Genomic DNA, 18165 nt, shown 5'->3' with positions numbered 1-18165 from the left:
AACTTCTATCACTCACATGGTAGCTCACAGTTTCAGGGCATCTAGTGCCCTCTACCGACCTCTTCAGACACCAGGCACATACATGGTGCATATAATGGTGCATCTACATACATGCAGGTAAAGCAGCTAGCCAGTAAGCAGCTCTCCTCCATAGCCTCTGCTTCAGTTCCTTCCTCTAGGTTCCTGCCTTGAGTTCCTGTCAGAATTGTCTCAGTGGTGAATGGTGACTGAGGCATGTAAAGCAAATAAACCTTTTCCTCCCCACGTTGTTCTGGTCATGGTGTTTTATCACAGTAATAGAAAAAAACCTAACCAAGATAAAAACTGTTGTAAGTAATGGCTATGGGAGAAGAAGAAAAGAATGCAGGACCACAAATGACAGGGGAGAGCTATATGCCTGGGTAAGTCACTTCTTTCTCAATCTTTTTGCCTTTCCTCTTTCAGATAAGGACCCTGGAGAAGAATTGCCAAAGGGAATTTTAAGGAAGCCTGTGATCCTATAAGAATGATCATCAGTGTAAATCAAGTCAAAAGACTTAGATGGTTTCTCCAGCACTCAATCTCCAGCATCCAGAACAGGTAGGGTATGTAACTGATGACTGACTGAATGGCCCTGGGGAGAAGTTTACAAGGTTACTATGGGGGTGGGCAGAAGGGAAGTAAGGACAGGGAGCTATGTGCAAAGGTGTTGCTGGCAATGTTGTGTGGAAAAAAAATAAGATCTCTTGTCATTGACTGTTGTTAAGATAGAAGATGAATGAAATGTTGGGTACAAGTGAGCCCACCTGAGTGTAGCACTGTCATTGATCCGCTCCTTCCAAGTCCCTACACACGGTAGTGTAGTTTGAGAGGTTTGCCTTTAGGTAATGCCCTCAGAGGCCCTCAGAAGAGGTAACTAATAGATTTGCAAGGAAAAAAGAAAAAAAAAAAAAAGAACAGGGAACCCACGTGCAATTCAGGGGAAGTACTTTGAGGCATTTCAAGGAAGACTCTGAGAAATAATCATAAAGTTTAATGAGAAGGAATCTTAACTGTGATATGATTTTCTTCCAAGAAGCAATTTTGGATATATACTATTTCAAGCTCTAAGTTACAAACTCAGTGGCTAGACCTTGAATGCTTTTATTTGTGTCTTGGGGCTTCTATTCCTTCAATTGAAAAAGAAAATTATTAAGATGAATTTTTTCCAGAAAGATTAATGGGTGCAGCATTGGCTGGCCAGCTCCCATGAAAACTATGCAGCATAGAATCACTGAGATTAAGAACTAGGTTTAAATCATGGGACAACCTATTAATACCAGTGCTTAATTAAGAAATCTGTAGCATTGATTTGATAAAGAAAAACATCATCATGGTATGACTTCAACTTTACCTTCCAGTTGTTGTTGGAGACATTAATGGGAGGATGTCCAATACAAACTTTAGCAGTAATAGGACCAATTCTCAAATTAATTAAGCTTGAAGTTTCAAATCCAAGCATAGGAACAAACTAATTTATGTGAAGGGTAACAAAAGAGGTTCTTTCCTAAAAATAAATGTGATAGATTTGGCTTCAATGTTAGGTCATACTTTTAAAAAAATTTTTATAAACCCGAAATCCTTCATATTTCATATAGATATAAATTCCAGCCTCTTGAAGGTAAAAAATGGGTAATGTATTTTATTTTACATTCTCAATGTCTAGCACCTGTTTCTTGGTATGTCACAATCTCCTTAACTGTTTTTGAAACAGCACACTAAAACTACTTTGTGTCTGTGTGTGTGTGTGTATGTATGTGTGTGTGTGTGTGTGTATGTGTGTGTGTATGTATGGTATATGCATGCATGGTGTATATGCACATGTGTACCAGATGCAGAGACCAAAGGAGGACATTGGGTGTCATCTTTTGAGACAGGGTCTTTCACTGAACGTGGGGCTAGGCTGCCAGTCATCAAGCCCTATCTGAGCACGGTCTTTCTCTCTCCCACTGCATTGGGGCTATAGTTCCTCATGCTTGTGAAGCAAGCACTCACACACAGCACACACCAAGCTCTTGCTTCTGCTCCAACTTGTTAATTTTTGACAGAACTACAGAATGTGATGTCTTCCTCTGTACATCCTTCCAATAACTGGATGGATCTACCACTTGTGCACCAACAAGAAAGCAGGCAGAAGCAGGTTGCATTTGGCGAGCATGGGTCTAATGCTGAAAACCAGAGAAACCTTGATGGTATAACATTATACATTTCTTGTTCTTTTCAAAATATCCGAAGGTGTGGTCCCATGATTTATGGACCCCTGGGACCCAGGAATAGCTGCTCTTATTACACAACACTTCTTCACTGGATGACAACTTTAATAAGTGTAAATGGTGGACTAGAAATAATGGTGCATGCCTGTAACCTATGCACTAGGGTGGCCGAGGCAGGAGGACTAGGAGATGGAGGCCAACCTAGGTTATATAGTTTCACACTAGTCTTGGCTATAAAGTGAAACTCTGTCTTTAAAAATGTGACTGGCATTATTCCTGGAGTTAGAGTCATATTCCATATTCTAGGATCTTAGAATCCCTAACAAATCAAGATCAATCACCTCTCCTCGATAGACCAATTGAAGAGACAATTTAGTAGGGAAATGCAATAAAAAGAGATTTGTTTGCTGTCACACTAGGAGAAGAACAAGGAGGTGACATCCCCAAGAACCCCGAGGTTCTGCTATGAGATTTAGGTTTAAACAGAAGGCAGGAGCTGTGTGTGACTAATCAGTCCTGGTCAAGAGGTGGTCCTGCTTATGATCACCATTTTCTCTCCAGTTCCTTCCATAAGGTAGTCTGCAATGGTGAAATCTCTCCTGGGGAGACATGCTGCTTGCTTGGTTGACACCAAGCTGAGAGCCTTTTCCTTCTTGGTGAATAAGATTCCTGGAGAAATTTCAGTTACTAGAGGGTGCTTTGAGCTTGACTGCCAAAGGAGTAACAAGTGTTCTTAGAATGTCTTCATTATATCCCGTCCATTGGGTCACAAGCTACATTCGTGCATGGGGGCATTCCCTTGTTCATGGCCTCAGGCTGACTTCAGGGTCTTGCTTACTAGCCTTGCATATGGGACACTGCCCTTCTCTGCTGTGGTTTGAATCTGGAGTGTTTTCCTAAGGCCCACCTTGCAGTGCTCGTGTGGTTTTCCAGAAGTGCTAGTGCACTTCTCAAAAGAGATCCAACCTACCGGAAGGAGGTTAGGTCATCTGGAGGCTTGTCTCAGAAGGGGATATTCAGACCCTCCATCTTTCTTTGTTTTTAGGTGCCATATGAGGTTTTTCCTCTGCCACGTCTTCCAACTATGATGTTGGCTATCATCAAAAAAACCCAGATCAATGAGATCACGGCATGGAAGACAGATACCACTGTAACTGTAAGCCAAACTAAAACTTTCTTTCTTAAAAGTTAATTTTCTCAATACTTTAAAAAATTAATTGATTTTTTTTTTAGAGTAGTGCAAAATAAGAACTTTTTAAATTCTTTTAGAATAGGGAAGAGCTGAGCAGCAGTGGCCCTCAGGAACAGAAGACAGTGTTGGGTGCCTTGCATTGACTTCAGCAAGCTAAAAGTCTAAATGTGAGCGTAATCATGTCTTCCAGCCCAGCATAAAGAGAAAGCCTGATCCTAGACGTAGAATGAACGAAGTGTGCAGGTTCCTACGAGTTCACTGTGGCTCCAGTGGGGATTGGGCAGGCTCCAAGCACTAAATAACCCTAATGATATCAGGTAGGGGCTCACCAGGGAGCTGTTTCAGAGTTTGTCAGAGCATATTAAAATACGATACATCCCCATCATCTGAAATGGAACATCAGTCCATCTGTCCATACATTCTTTCCTGATATTAAATTAGTCCAGGGGCTTTTAAAAATTACATCATCTACTCAGACCCCCTTCTTCCTCGAATGGAAATGTGGTGAGAAAGGAGAGAAAATCGGAATAACGCACGGGGGATGGAAGTTCCATAATTGAAATCATTATTGCTTCAGACACCAGTGCTTTAATCAGCAGAATCATAAATCAATGCTTCTCGCATGTGAAGGTTGAAAAATAAAGGGATGTTAAACAAATTGCTCCTCTTAAAAGGCATGATGCAATTGGAAGCCACTGGAAATGGATAAAAAAGTGCTTTCTGAAGGGATACGTTGCTCTACCATTTTATCTTCCACTTAATTAAAAAAAATATATTACCTGGTCCTTTCTTAGAAATTACATATTGGAGGTCTATAATGGCTGAGCCTTTAACCCATTTAAAAAATTTACTCCTAGGAACAGTTAATATTTGACGTTTAATTGCTTTTAGTTGTTGGAGAAGAAAATACGTTTCTTTCCTTCCTTTCTTGATTGACTTTTCCAAAAATCACCTTGTGGGCTGTGAAGATGGTAAGGAGAAATTGATTTTAAGAAATGCTTAGTACAGATATATGTATAGGCATCCATATACACATACACATATACATACACGTATACACACACATATACACACATATACACAATATATGATTCCTCATATGAGAGGACCTGGTATTTCTCTCTGGACAACTCTGCTAAGTAGGTGATATTATCCCCACTGAATGGCTGAGGTGCAAAGGAGAGGTTTAGAAAGTGTATGAGCTTGCACAGGGTTACTAGGTAGTAAATCACAGGCGTCCTTAATCCATCCACCATGACCAAGTTGCATGCTTCTAGACATATTTTTTTTGGTAGATGCAAGGGGTTCAGTGGAGACAGGACAAAATGCCATGTTGGAGTAGCTGATTCTCACAAGCTATTAGCTAGTGCCTGATTCTGGGACATTCACCATATTATCTGCAAAAAGAAAAGGCAAGACCTGTGCCTTTCCTGAGAGTCCTTCATGGTGATGAACCCAAAGGAGCTGCCAAATGAACTGTATCAATCATATTGATGTGGAAGAGATTCTAATCAGAGTCTTTGCGGAGACGATCGTGAAGGTTGTGCTTGCTGTAGAAGGCCTGTGCAGAGTCTGTGTGAATGTGCCGGCCTTGGTGTACAAAGGCGGAAAGAAACCGTTTATTTGGTTTCCACAAGTTGGAAGAGTTCCATTTATGTGCTGTTTGCTTTCCTCCATTTCTAGGCAACAAATTTATCACCACAGACCAAAGTGCTTTTGCTTCCTTTTCTTTCTCCCTCATCCCTCCCCAAAGCCCGGCATTAGTGAAGACACAAAGTAACTGCTTCTCCACATTCTCCCTCTGGAGCTCGGGTGACAGGTCTCATCAGGTTTCACCTTCTGTGGCTTGTGGTCACAGATGGGCTGTGCCTCTTCCACCTCCTAGGAAAATATTTGTGTGTTGGTCTTATCAGGTTCCTTTTCTCCTAGGACTGGTCCTGCTCCCTGCTCACTCCATCCCCACACTGCTAGTTAACAGTGGACTCTCTGACTCTCATGAGGATGACTGGACATGTGACAGAAGACTGGGAGGCCAGGAGGGTTGCCCTTCCCTGCTTTGACTTTGTTCTGTCAGAATTGGGGAAGGGAGAGAGGGAGGAAGGGACACACACACACACACACACACACACAGAGAGAGAGAGAAGAGAGAGAGAGAGAGAGAGAGAGAGAGAGAGAGAGAGAGAGAGAGAGAGAGAGAGAGAGAGAGAGAGAGAGAGAGAGAGAGAACTCTGTTAGCCAGAAGCCAGAGAAAGTCATTATTAGGTGTCCTCTTGTATATTCTCCATCTCAAGCTCCAGGGATTCACCTGAGCCCTCCACCCCCATCCCTGGGCTAGGATTACAAGCTGGAAAGGCCACACCTGGGATTTTTACTGAGGGCTCTGAACTGAGGTCCTCATACTTCTTCAGCAGGCATTCTTACCCACTGAGCTATCTTCCTACCCCTGAGCTGTTTCTGAGATGGGGTGGTACAACGCTGTGAGACAGCTTCAGGAAGGAACCTGGCTTGGGACCTGAGACTAGGAACCCATATGATTTACCAGTTTGTTCCCATAGACAGGGGACACACAGAAGCCAACATGCACTTTTTCAAAAGTTGATACTTTTCCTTTCTTATTCCTTTTTTCTTTGTTTTTTACTGTTTCTTTTTTTTTGTTTTTGTTTATTACTACTAATTCTCATTGCCTAATGAAGAATAGTGACATGGCTGTTGGCAAAACCCAAGAACTACACTAACAAATATCTCCCCTCTCTCCTCCTCCCTCGCCAACCCCAGGATCTCTTCTGTCTTAGGCTGTCCTTAGACTGTATGTAACTAAGGAATATCCTAATGCCCTCCACTGAGTCCTAGGAGTACACGACTCTTATACCCAATTTATACAAGGATGTGGAATGAACCTAGGATTTCCTGAATGCAAAACAAGCAGTTTGTAAACTTGAGATACATCTCAGCCCTTAAATCTTTATGAAAACATGTTTTGGAGGCTACCTATGATCTGATAATAATAAGATTATATAATAATCATGTGAAAGAAATAACAGAAAAGTTTATATCCAGGGAAAACAGGCAAATTTGTAAGGGCTTATCTGTAACTAATTAACAAAATGTTCAGTGGTATCAGCAGCAAGGCTTAAAGCTTTCCTCTGGATAAGATGTAGGCTCCATGTGAATAATCTTCAGCTAAGAGAATCTAATTGATATTCTGCCAGTTTAAGGGAGGCCCAAAGAAACAACTCTTACATGGCAGGTCCAAAGGTCACAGAAAGGAAAGCATCTAGATCCATTTGAGACTTTTGTCTTGGACTAGGGCCCAGAACAGTGTTTTTAAAAACTTGCTTTATGTGAGAACATATCTGAAAATACTAATGGAATTTGTGGCTACTTTCTCCAGAAAAAACACATCCATCAATAACATCTTTGGTGTATCTATTTACTTTATGATTTGGCCTGCAAATTTTCTTTTATCTTTACATCTATCTATCTATCTATCTATCTATCTATCTATCTATCTAATCTATCTTATTTACCTATCAATCTTATTAATTTATCTATCATCTATCTATTTGTGTGGTATGTAACAGAGAGAGGGGGAAGGGAGAGAGAGGGAAGGGGGAGAGAAAGAGAGAGAGAGAGAGAGAGAGAGAGAGAGAGAGAGAGAGAGAGAGAGAGAGAGAGAGAGAGAGAGTTTAGTGTGGGGATCCTTTTCTAAAGCTCCAAATATAGACAGTTTCTTCAGAAGGCATTTCACCCTTGGATGACTGAAGACTGTAATGATAATGGATAATTCAGGCTTCTCTCCACCCTGTCCCCAAGACAGGGTTTTTCTGTGTATCCCTGACTGTCCAGAAACTCACTCTGTAGACCAAGCTAGTCTCGAACTCACAGTTGTCTGCTTGCCTCCGGCTCCCGCATGCTGGGATTAAAGGCATGCACCACAATTGCCCACAATTGCCCAGCAGGTTTCAGTATTTTCAACTATATCATGTTTTTTAATTTTAATTCCTATTTGTTTATCTATCTCCCCCCACCACATTGTTCATGTATGAGTCAAAGGAATCAGTTGTCTCCTGTGGGTTCCAAGGATCAGACTCAGACTGTGAGGTTTTGGGGCAAGGCCTGACCCTGGTAGGCTATCTCTCTGGTCCTTCAGCATTCTGTTTAATATGATACTTTGTCTTTGTAGATTTTGACTTCCAGTTAAAACCTGCCATCGTGTGTTCAGCAGGAGAGTGAAAGAATGTCTAGCACACTGTACCAACAATCAGAGGCTGAACCTGCCAGCAGCGCTGACTCTGATGGACAAACGCTTCCTAGGGTGAGTGGACAGGATTAAGAGCTGCTTTTGTCAGGACACCCACAAAACGTAGTTTTGTTCAATGCGTTTGTCATCAGTGCACATGTGTAAGACAGTACAGTCTTAGATATAACAAGTGGGATAGATGATGCCCAAGTGTGAGTCTCCATGAGGATACTGAGGCACAAGGCTCTTGAAGTAGGCAGCCAGTTCTCATACCTGTGCCTCTAATGAGATTATGGCTACCCCATGACTACTCCACCTCATAAAACATTTTCATCATCTGAAAGACAGAAATTACTTTTTACTCTTTCCATTTTCTGAAATTGAAAAAAAAAAAAAAACCCTCTCAGGTGAAATCCCTGAAGACTGAGCTCCCTCTCTATCATGCTTAGAGGTCACTGGGCTGCCATCTTCCTCGACCCCAGCAATGTGTCCCCCAGCAGTGTTCTCTGCCTCTGTTACCAAAGACGGCCAAATTATGAGCACTCATGCATCTGGTCAATTACACAATGCTCCACCAACGAGGGAAATTCCTTCTCCACTTCAGCTGGTGCACAGTTATGCCCCGGAGCCCAGGACGGACATGCCTTGTAACTTTTTAACCTAGTTAGCATAACTGCCAATATTATTCCCGTTCATATAAATGTCTAATCCTTTCTTGAATCTTGCTAGACTATTTCCCTCAATAATATCCTGCAGCAGTGAATTCCAAAGGTGCATTATACGCTGCTTTAAAAATATTTCCTTTATTCGTTTTAAATTTGTTGCCTTTTAACATCGAAACGTGGCCAGAGCTCTTGCCTTAAGTGGAACAGGGTAACGAAAGAACTTCACGTCTCCCTAGCACTTTCTTACCTTTTACTAAATCCCTTCTTCTCTCAATATTTTCTGTCTTGTCACTTATAATAGTGATTAAGTGAGATGATTTGACTAAGTGGTTTTATGCTACCTGGGATACAGAGCAGGCATTGGCCCAAAAGCTTTCCTTGATATTCAGTGTGATTTATTAGATAAATATTTACCCAGTACCTATTTGTGTAGGAACTGTTTCAATTTTTGGAGAGACAGCTTTGAATAAGACTAGGCCATTGTTCAGAAGGACCTGACTTTTCTTGAGAGGAAATGGGCACTAACATAGTGTGTAAATTATAAGGTGCCATTTCGAGGTCAAAAAAGATCTATCCATCCTCCACATCCTCAAAGTCTACCAGACTTGGCCTGGTTTCTTGCTGTTTTTTCCCCCTCTCTAAAATCTGTAGCACTAGAATTATTTACATAGCATTTACATTGCATTAAGTATTACAAGCTATCTACAAATGATTAACTTGCATGCAAGTATGTGCATAAATTATATCAAGTTCCATAACATGCAAAAGAAGGGACTTGAACATCTTGTGATTTCAGGGTCCTTAGGTGAGGGAGTGTTTTTTTGAAAATGGGGTAGTTGGGCCGGGCCACCTATCAGTCATCTATGTGACATCCCAGAGGACGACTCTGTGGCTCTGTATTATTTGTTGAGTATGTGAATGAATCAAGATTAAGAGAGGGTCATTTTATGATGTCATACTAGGTCTGTGAGGAACAGTTTTCTAATGCTTCCCATAACTCCCAAGAGTGTTGGAGGAGACAAAGGAAGGGATTTAGCCAGAAGGATTCCAGTTGCAAGACCCAAGGTGCTCTGTCTCAGCAGCTATGTGACCTTGGTCAGGTCACTTTATTGCTTGAACTCAAAGCATTCTTTTTCATAAAAATAGGAAGGAAGTTTTCTTCTTTCTTGGGACTTTGAATATTTAGGCACCATTCTCTGGAAGTTTTTTTTTTTTTCTTTATCTTTAATCTTTTTTGATAGTCTAGTCATTCTCCCCTGTCTCCAAGAGGATTCTCACCCTCCCACCCCACCCCATCCCACCCCACCCCATCTTACCCCATAAGTCTTCCACTCCCTGGGGACTTGGAAGTTCTTTAAAAACTGCCAAATGGTGTAAATGCTATAGAACTTGGGACTTTATTTTATTTAAAAATTTGTTTCTAGATAAGGTCTTGAGTAGTCCAGGCTCACCTTTAAGTCACTAAAAAGCTGGGGATGTCCGTGAACTCCTGATTGCCCTTATCACCCTCTGTGTACTTCCATGTCCCTCTATACAGTGCTGGGAGTCGAAGCCAGGACTTTCTGAATCCTAGGCAAACACTTTTCCGACTAAGCTACATCTCACAGCTGAAAGATCTGGTTATCATTGCAATCATTCTTCCACAGGATATACTTCAGGCGTGTGCCGCAAGCCACACCCACAGCTGCATCAAATATCTGGTCTTTCCTTCTTCCTTTTTTCTCTTCCTTGTTTTCTCAGTTCCCTAACTTATCCCTGCCTCTCCTGACAGCCCATCAATGACCCCTTGGAAGTGCCCACCCTCAGAGCTAGCTTTGAACCTCTTCCTGAGCTTGTGATTTGTTACTTGAGGATTTCAAAAAATGGAATCATGTGGCGTTCTTACTCATTGATTCAGTGGACTGAGGTGATTACTTGCTTTGATTTTGTTTGATGCTTCTCCGTCTGGGGTCAGGCTATCCAGCCGTCTACACATGAAGGCAGAGCCCTTGACTGAATTTCTGAGTGAATCCCTCCCGAGAAACCACACTTTGACCCAATTACCTGTCTTTAGCTTTCCCAGGACAACATTCCAATGTGGTAAGTATATATACCATTTCCTTGTGTAGTCTCCTCCCATGATTCTTTCTAATCGTTTCTTAATGCACCTCTCCCTTACTGAGTAGAGTCATGCACAACCCTGCATAATCATGTATTTAAAAGGCATCTTAATAAATTATTAGGATTGTTTACACGCATGGTTCGAATTTACTGGCAGCTTGCTTGGGCCTTGGTTTTAGGATGTAGCTGCTGGCCAGGCTCCTTCTGGGTGAAAGTCTGAAATAGGAGAGGTTGCCCTTTACTGTCCCTCACCGGCACTTCCTCTGCCTGGTTCCTGGCCTTTCAACACCTCCTTCCTTTCCCTGCCCTGAATAACTCTGAGGGGCTGACAGGCGTTTTGCACCTTCATGTGAAGACGTTTTGTGGGTCCCTTCCTAGATCTGCCCCCAACCAAGGTGAGGTACGCAAAGAAATAAATCTTCAATGGTATAATTTTAGATGCTCTGGCAGCTGGAGAGGGCAGCTATTTTGGGCTGTAGGGCTTTCTCCTTGACCCGAGGTGACACGGTTTTGCCTGTTGCTAGAGTAGCCAGCCAACCCTGCAGAGTGTCCTTTTGGCTGCGTGCTTGCAGTTCCTGGGGTGGCTTCTTCATGCCCTCCACTGAGATCTGTGATCATCCAGAATTTTGTGTCCTCACCTCGTGCAGGGGCAAGCATCTGCTGACAGGTGCCATGCTCCAGCACAGCCTTCGGAGTCAATAAAGATGGAGCTGACCCGCTCTGTGGCCGAAGATAGAGGAAAACCGATGGTCCAGTTTCTGTGTGTTCCTCAGTTCCCATGGTTTATCGGCTGCTTGGCCACCATTGTATGAATCACCCCTACTTGGATCCAGGCAGGTCTCCAGACCACAGTGTCTCTGCCTCACCTCCTACACTGCCTGGCTGGAAGCTGTGTGTTCATGATGTCTCTTCTGACCACCCTGCTTGCTGTCTTCCCCAGGATCCTGATGCAGCTGCTATCTGCAGACCTCCTGGACTGCCCTGGGAAGGGAGTAGGAGGTCCTGCCACAGATGGGTGGAACGTGGACAAGAAGGGCTAAAGGTGGCCAAAAATAACAGTGCCTTCCAGATGATGAGGTGACCTCAGGGCCAAAGCATCATGGGGTAGAGTATCTTGTTCCCAGTTTTATGACCTAAAAAGTACACACAAGATGCAAAGATACGACAGAGAGAAGGAACAAAGTCTGCAGAGAACAGGAAAAGGCAATTAGGTATTTTTTTTTTAAAGTAGGATTTTGTTGTACATGAACACAAAAGAAAACATAGCCTTTTATACAGGTTTGAAGAGATAGCTAGAGCTGTAGATAGATAAATGATAAATAGGTGATAGATGATCAATAGATAGATAGATGATAAATAGATAAGCAGGTAGGTAGATAGATGATAGATAGACAGAACAAAACACAATAGAAGACCAAAAGGAGAAAAAGGTAGAGACAATGTTCCCTTCCTTTGTTTGCTATTGAAACAAATTTAATAAATCCTCCTTGAGACTCAAGTATGTCTGGTCCTATTACCTTTCTGCACAACATGTCACCTTAAAACGTGCTTATATAAAAACATGATCTTCACTGTATCACAACCAGGGGTGGTTCTGAGTGTCCACTGGGATGAGCTGGCTGACCTTAGAGGCTTTCCTGACATTGAGGCTGGCAGGTAGTTGAGGCTGTGTTTTTAATGTGGCTTACTTACTGTTACACTTCTGGTGCTTGATGCTGGGCAGCCATGTTTGCCCCCTCAGATGAGGGATGCTGGAGCAGGGTCATTCCATGCAGTCTGAGCCTCATTGCCATCTCGATGTTAGCCTTCTTGCAGCTGCTCAGTGGTCAAAAAGTCCCAAGACAAACTAGAAACGCAATCATGCCTTTGGTGTAACTGAATCACATACTGGGTTGGTTCACCACTCCCAAGGTCAGCTCAGGTTCAAGAGGTGTGTACAGAGATCGTCTCTGGAGTTTCAAAGTGTTATGGCACCTGTAAACATCTTAAACCTTCTTAGGTTTGGCCCGATGCCAATCCTCTAAAGGCATGTATCTAGTTGAAGCTGTAAAACTTCAGTAAAGGACTAGGAATGTAGTCCAATAATACAGATCTTACCCTACATACAAGAAGCACCACCTCTGCAAAGAAAGAAAGGAATCAGGGTATGCTCAGTGGAAAGGAATAAAATATCCTCTGGCCAGAGCTATGTGGCAACAGATGAGTGTATCTAAGAAATACACTCAAATAGAGGATTCTTGGAAGAGCTGTGTGTGTGTGTGTGAATCTTTAAGTCTGAGGCCAGACTGGGCCATATAGAGCAAAACCCTCACTTAGACAAATAAATAAATGCAATAAACAAAAAAAATCTCCCAAAGTTTGCATCCATGGAGATCATACGCCCACAGCCATAAGGGAGACCTGTGGCCACTCCTACAATTGAAGAGACTTGAAAGGCCGATGGAAGGACACTGGGCCGTTCGGCCAGCATCTTTAAAATGTGGAGTGGGTGTTTTTGCCAGGCGTGCTCAGGCCTGTGCTTTTGCTTGCAGTAACTTCGATGTTTGTTTCCGGCCTTCTGCTGCCCCGCCTCACCTGGCTCCCGCCAGCTGTCCTGTGTTTTGAGCACATTATTCTGCTCCGGTTGTAAAACTCTTCCCGATCTTTGAGTGTTGTGGAGCGGAGACTGTCCTTTACGTATGTGAAGGGCCAGCCTTTTGTCTCTCTGCCTGCTTACTGAAGCACAGTGAGCATCTCCTGGCCCTTTCATGTCTCATCCATTCCTCAAGGTCATTGCTTGTACTGTCTATTTTTATTTTGCTTCCCCCTTCGTGGCCCCTGTGTCCTCTAGAATCCTGCCTTGTTTTCCACATGTCTCACTCTTTTCCTCTCTGCTCTGGTCTGTCTTAACCTAGCAGCTAGTGGCCTGCCAATCACAGGACATCAGTATGCACAGTGCCCAGCGTCTCCTCCTCCAGGTTCAGCATCGACATCTTCCTTCAGAGGACCTACTCCAATCTCAGGACTTTCAGGTGAGGTTCTATCTTTGGCAAGCATTTCTACCATCCAGTCACCCCTAAAAGCTCTTTTCCTCTGGACCTTTAGTCTCTGAATACCCACCAGCGTGGAATTCACCTTTAATCCTCACACAGGTTGGGTTTCTTTTCTCTTAGTGCAAAGCCACCTATATCCACCGTGGAGAATTTAGAACACACAGAAAAGCAAAATTATATTTATACGCACCATTACTACCCTTTGATGTGGGCCCCACTCGATATGATGATTTTTATAGACAAAACCCAGCAGCACTTAGATGGGAAATACTTTCTTCTGTGCTACTTGCTGGCTGGTAGAACCAGTTCTATGGAACATTAGTGCCAGGCCCCAGCTGATTGGAATAGGGCTGGCTATCTGGCCCTGGTTGGGCGTGTGTCTGTTCTTTCCTTGAGGTTAAATCAGATGGTATCTGAGACTGGACCTATAATATCTCTCTGAGGTAGGACTAGTGACTGTGCCCGGAAACTTGAAGCTTTGCTGGGGAAAGTGGTTTGTAGGAGAGAATGAAGGAGACCATGAGACGCTGAGGAAAAGTCAGAGTTAACGGAGCAAGAATGCCTTAAACCTGGCCCCAGTGTTTTCAGTGACTGTTCTCAGGTGGCCTTGTATCTGGATCTTGATTCTGTCCTCGAGCCATGTCTATGAGATCCTGATACCTCATCTAACAATGCCTGCCCAAGATGGTTGGTTTTTTTTTTTTGGGAAACTCCGTTCGCAACGATTAAGATGCTAGAATTCTTCTGTGTATCGTACGGTCATCCAAATTATAACTTTCAGTGCGGCTGGTCAAGTGCTATGGGGGAGGGGCACTGCACTTAACATGAGCGGCTTGATCTCTGGTGTGGAGGAACACTCAGTCCACAGGCCTTTCTCATCTCCTTTGCTGTGTGATTTGGCTGATGAACGCTATTCATCTTAGTATTTTCATCTGTAAAATGGTGGCCCCTGTGGAATCTTCAAGTTTCTACTTGAAGTTTAGACTTGCCATATAGCAGGGGGTGACCTTACACTCCTGAATCTCTGGCCTTCATGCCGATGTGCTGGGTGACCTGACCCGGCGCCCTTGTTAACAATGGCAAACCGGTTCTCTATCAGCAGACCTATTTCTAGCATGTTAAAACACAGCTGCAAGAATCCTTTCAGAGCTGAGCATTTAGGGGTTGGTACTCCTCAGGCTGAGTGCCGCCATGCTGAAATTCTGGACCAGAGAGTAGGAGCAGGCAAGCCATGGTTCGGCATCGCTGCCGTCTGTAGAGTGTCTGCTACCCGAGCCTTCGCCATCCTTATCTTCGCTGTTTTGCGGCTTTGGACATAGTGCATTTTCTTCTATGTCTGTGGTGTGATCTATACTCAACCTCCAACAAAATGAAGATACTGTCAACATCTGACTTGTGGGACTCTTTCAGGTGAAATTCAACACCACTCAGCTAGTCACCACGTCATGTATAGATTAGGTGCAGAGATACATGGGGCCTATGGGGACTTTGCAACCCTTGTGTGGAAAGTTCCAGATGGTTCTAACAAAGTCAAATATCGACAGAATTTTGATAATATCTATAAACTTTTTAGATTTTACAAAGTGATCTGAGAAATAGGATCATTCAGATCGTGAATGCTTTCATTCTTTGTTGTGTCTAGAGATACCTGCAGACCCTACCACAGGTTCATAGCTTGGGAGAACATGGGTATGGGACTTAGTGATCTGCTTTTATTTATTTTCTTTGTTTATGTTTATTTTGTTTTTATTTTTTTAGAGATTTATTTATTTATATATTTTTTATGTGTGACTATACTTTCAATCTCTTCAGACACACCAGAAGAGGGCATCCGATCCCATTACAGATGGCTGTGAGCCACCATGTGGTTGCAGGGAGTTGAACTCGGGACCTCTGGAAGAGCAGTTAGTGCTCTTAACCACTGACCCCTCTCTCCAGTCCTTACGCTTATTTTTAAGAAAGACAATATCTCATTATGCCACCTGGAATTTTCCATGCATTCCAGACTGGTCTTAAGCTCTTGGAGACCTGCCTGCCTCTGCCAATCAGTGTTGGGGCTAAGGGCATGCACCACCACTCTTGGCTTGTGGCCTACTTTTCAAGGTCTACATTGTGCTGTGGCACTCAGAGGAAGGAAAAGACTACCCACGTGACCCTGGTACTTATGGGGCAGAGCATATTGGGGAAGTAGATATGCCGACAACTATAAGGGAAAGGAATCCTATCAGGATGGCGCCATGCGTCTTTGAGAAAGTCCAGAATTAAGTATTTCAAGAGTCCAAGTCTACACATTTAGTCATTCAGCCCTTATACTTTTTTATTTGGTTCAAAGTGATAGAATTCAGGTTGGTGTTTTTGTTAGTTTGCTTATTTTAATTTAATGTGAAACAGTGACCAACAGGAAATCTTTAGGCAAAGATTTTTGTCTTTGGAAACATGGGCAAATTAGCAATATTGAGACCCGGTCTACTAGCTAGTAGGCAGAGGGAGTGTCAGTAGCAAAAGAGGGGTTGATGTTTTAGTTAATAAAGGGGTTTTCCATTGTTGTTGTCCCAAACCACTGACCCTACTACCCTCTGTGGTCCTAGACCTTATTCATTTCTGCTAGCTGTATGTGAGCTGCAGCCAGAGTGTAAGGGAGAAGCCCTTGTTCTCTTACAAGGTGTCAGGGAAGGCTTAGTGGGTTCTGTCAGAGAAGAGGCATTTGAAAATGGGTTAGGCGGGATTTGAAAAGTATGGGATTAGTACAGAAGCGCCTTTGAACAATAGAAGAGAGACTCAGACAGCATGGATATATACTGATGACTGAGAGGATGACAGCTAAGGATCCTCCACAAGCCTCGTGTGCTACACAACATCTGTATGCAGGGCTGGGTGAAAGCTGGATCCACAGCGCAGGTGATGTAGGCGAGATGCAGGTGGGAGGAATGGATGAAGAGATGGCTCACAGCCATTAGCAACAAAGCTGAATGGGAATCCCCAGCCTTTGCTAACTATGGAGCTTACAACCACCCATTAGGATGCAGTGCTTTCAAGGGCTTCAGAGCAGTTCCCAAGGCACATTTGGAGCATCCCTGAGAGTCACTGAATGGATGCTGGGAGAGCCGAGTGGTTAGAGGCAACTGTCATGGCCATGCAAGAAAGCTGGTGGTTCTTCCCTGAGATAGCCTCACTGCTCTTTTAGAGAAAGGTCTTGAAGTGGGAAGTCTTGGTCTCATGGACCAGTAAGAGCCTTTCCCATGGAACCCTCTAGCCGCAGGGTTTCTCCTCCTTCCTTTAATTCTCAGATACTTTGTGTCTGGTTAGGCTGTACACCCAAACAGCTGCATGCAAGGTATTGCAACCAGTATATTTTAAGTTCCTTAGGAGCAGGAGGAATTATGCTTTATTTACATATGTGTATATGTATATACATATGCTATATATATGTATGTATGTTTTAAACATATACATTTGTGTATGTGTGTGTTGTGTGTGTGTTACAAATAGCTTTGTTGAGTCCAGTACTTTGGTAAATGAATAAATTTCAGAATTATTTTTTTCCAGATCATTCCTCCTTCAGCATGTAATTTGGAAGTTAGTGACAAGTTAAATACTCTTTCTTTCAAAATATGAAAATAATTTCCTTAAACAATCTACTTGAAACTATCTTGAAATATAAAGAAAAGGAAGACTGGGAAGTTGTTTCGAAACAGCAAAGCCTTTAAGAGTCAATGTCACATTTATTGCTATAAAATATTTTTCTCTCTCTGTTAGACATCTGGATCCCATTACATACAGTATTGGGTACTTGAGCTCACCAGCCATTTTGCATACTAAGCAGGGTGCACACAAAATCCCCACAGACATAACCAGTACACATTTGCTCCGTGTAATCCTGACTTAACATTCACAGGCGACACCTCTGTCACCGACTCAATGCTTACCGTGACATTTTTGAAGTTCTTTTTTCCTTACTTACCTTAAGGACCAAATTCTGTACATATGAAAGACAAAGAGCTTCAAAACCATGGTGCCTTTTGCTTTCTATTTTGTATGGTCCAACTATCTATAATCTAATGCTGAAGTCAAGGAAACAGCTAAGTCTTAAGTCTATATTTACTAGTAACGTTGACCCAGAAATGAGAAACACAATATGGAATGTTTGCTAATGAGTCATGAATTTCCTTATAATTGCTTCCACATTCGGGATAGTTCCCTTAAACCGTGTAATCTCGACATATCCTGAAACAATCCCATGTGTTGTAAATGATTTTGTTTTATTTCTTGGGTTACTGTTAAGGGCTTATTTTCTGGTTCATTTCATTTTCTTAAAGAAAACCACACACTCATGTGCTCACACACATGCAGCAAGAGGAACATACATGCTCCTGTCAATTTTTTTTTGATTCAGTCTCCACTTATGAGACAAAAAAAAAAAAAGAATCCCTCATTATTTGGTCTGGAAATCAAAATAATCACATTGGTATAGACTATATTGGGGGTCCCAATTCAAGCCTGTGAGAATTAAAGCCAGTGTCGAGTGACCTGGCAGCCAACAGGCATCTGTCCCTTCACTAGGCTTCAGTATCCGTAATTGGAGAGACAGATACAACCGGCATTCACTACAGTAATAATGGAAAATTAAATACGACTTTAAAAAACTGCTCACATTATAAAGTGATCTATTAGCATTCTGTGACTGGAGCACTTAACGTGACTGATT

The 18165-nt window shown here is 42.7% G+C and overlaps 1 long non-coding RNA gene across 3 annotated transcripts in view; it reads left to right on the top strand.

Annotated features, from left to right (window-relative positions):
• The window catches only part of LOC127667629 (uncharacterized), a 135860-nt gene that overhangs the window by 34160 nt on the left and 83535 nt on the right, over positions 1–18165 (top strand). For 2 of the 3 annotated variants that reach the window (XR_007973904.1, XR_007973907.1), the window contains exons 6-9: positions 445–579; positions 3277–3387; positions 7607–11532; positions 13326–13439. This is a non-coding gene — a long non-coding RNA (uncharacterized LOC127667629). The remainder of the gene's footprint in view (positions 1–444; positions 580–3276; positions 3388–7606; positions 11533–13325; positions 13440–18165) is intronic. The other variant, XR_007973905.1, reaches the window with a different exon arrangement.

The sequence above is a fragment of the Apodemus sylvaticus genome, chromosome 1 (genome assembly GCF_947179515.1).
Source record: "Apodemus sylvaticus chromosome 1, mApoSyl1.1, whole genome shotgun sequence".
In the NCBI taxonomy this organism is placed as follows: Eukaryota; Metazoa; Chordata; class Mammalia; order Rodentia; family Muridae; genus Apodemus; species Apodemus sylvaticus.
The sequence above is the reverse complement of the archived record's forward strand: the minus strand, read 5'-3'. Positions and strand labels throughout refer to the sequence as shown.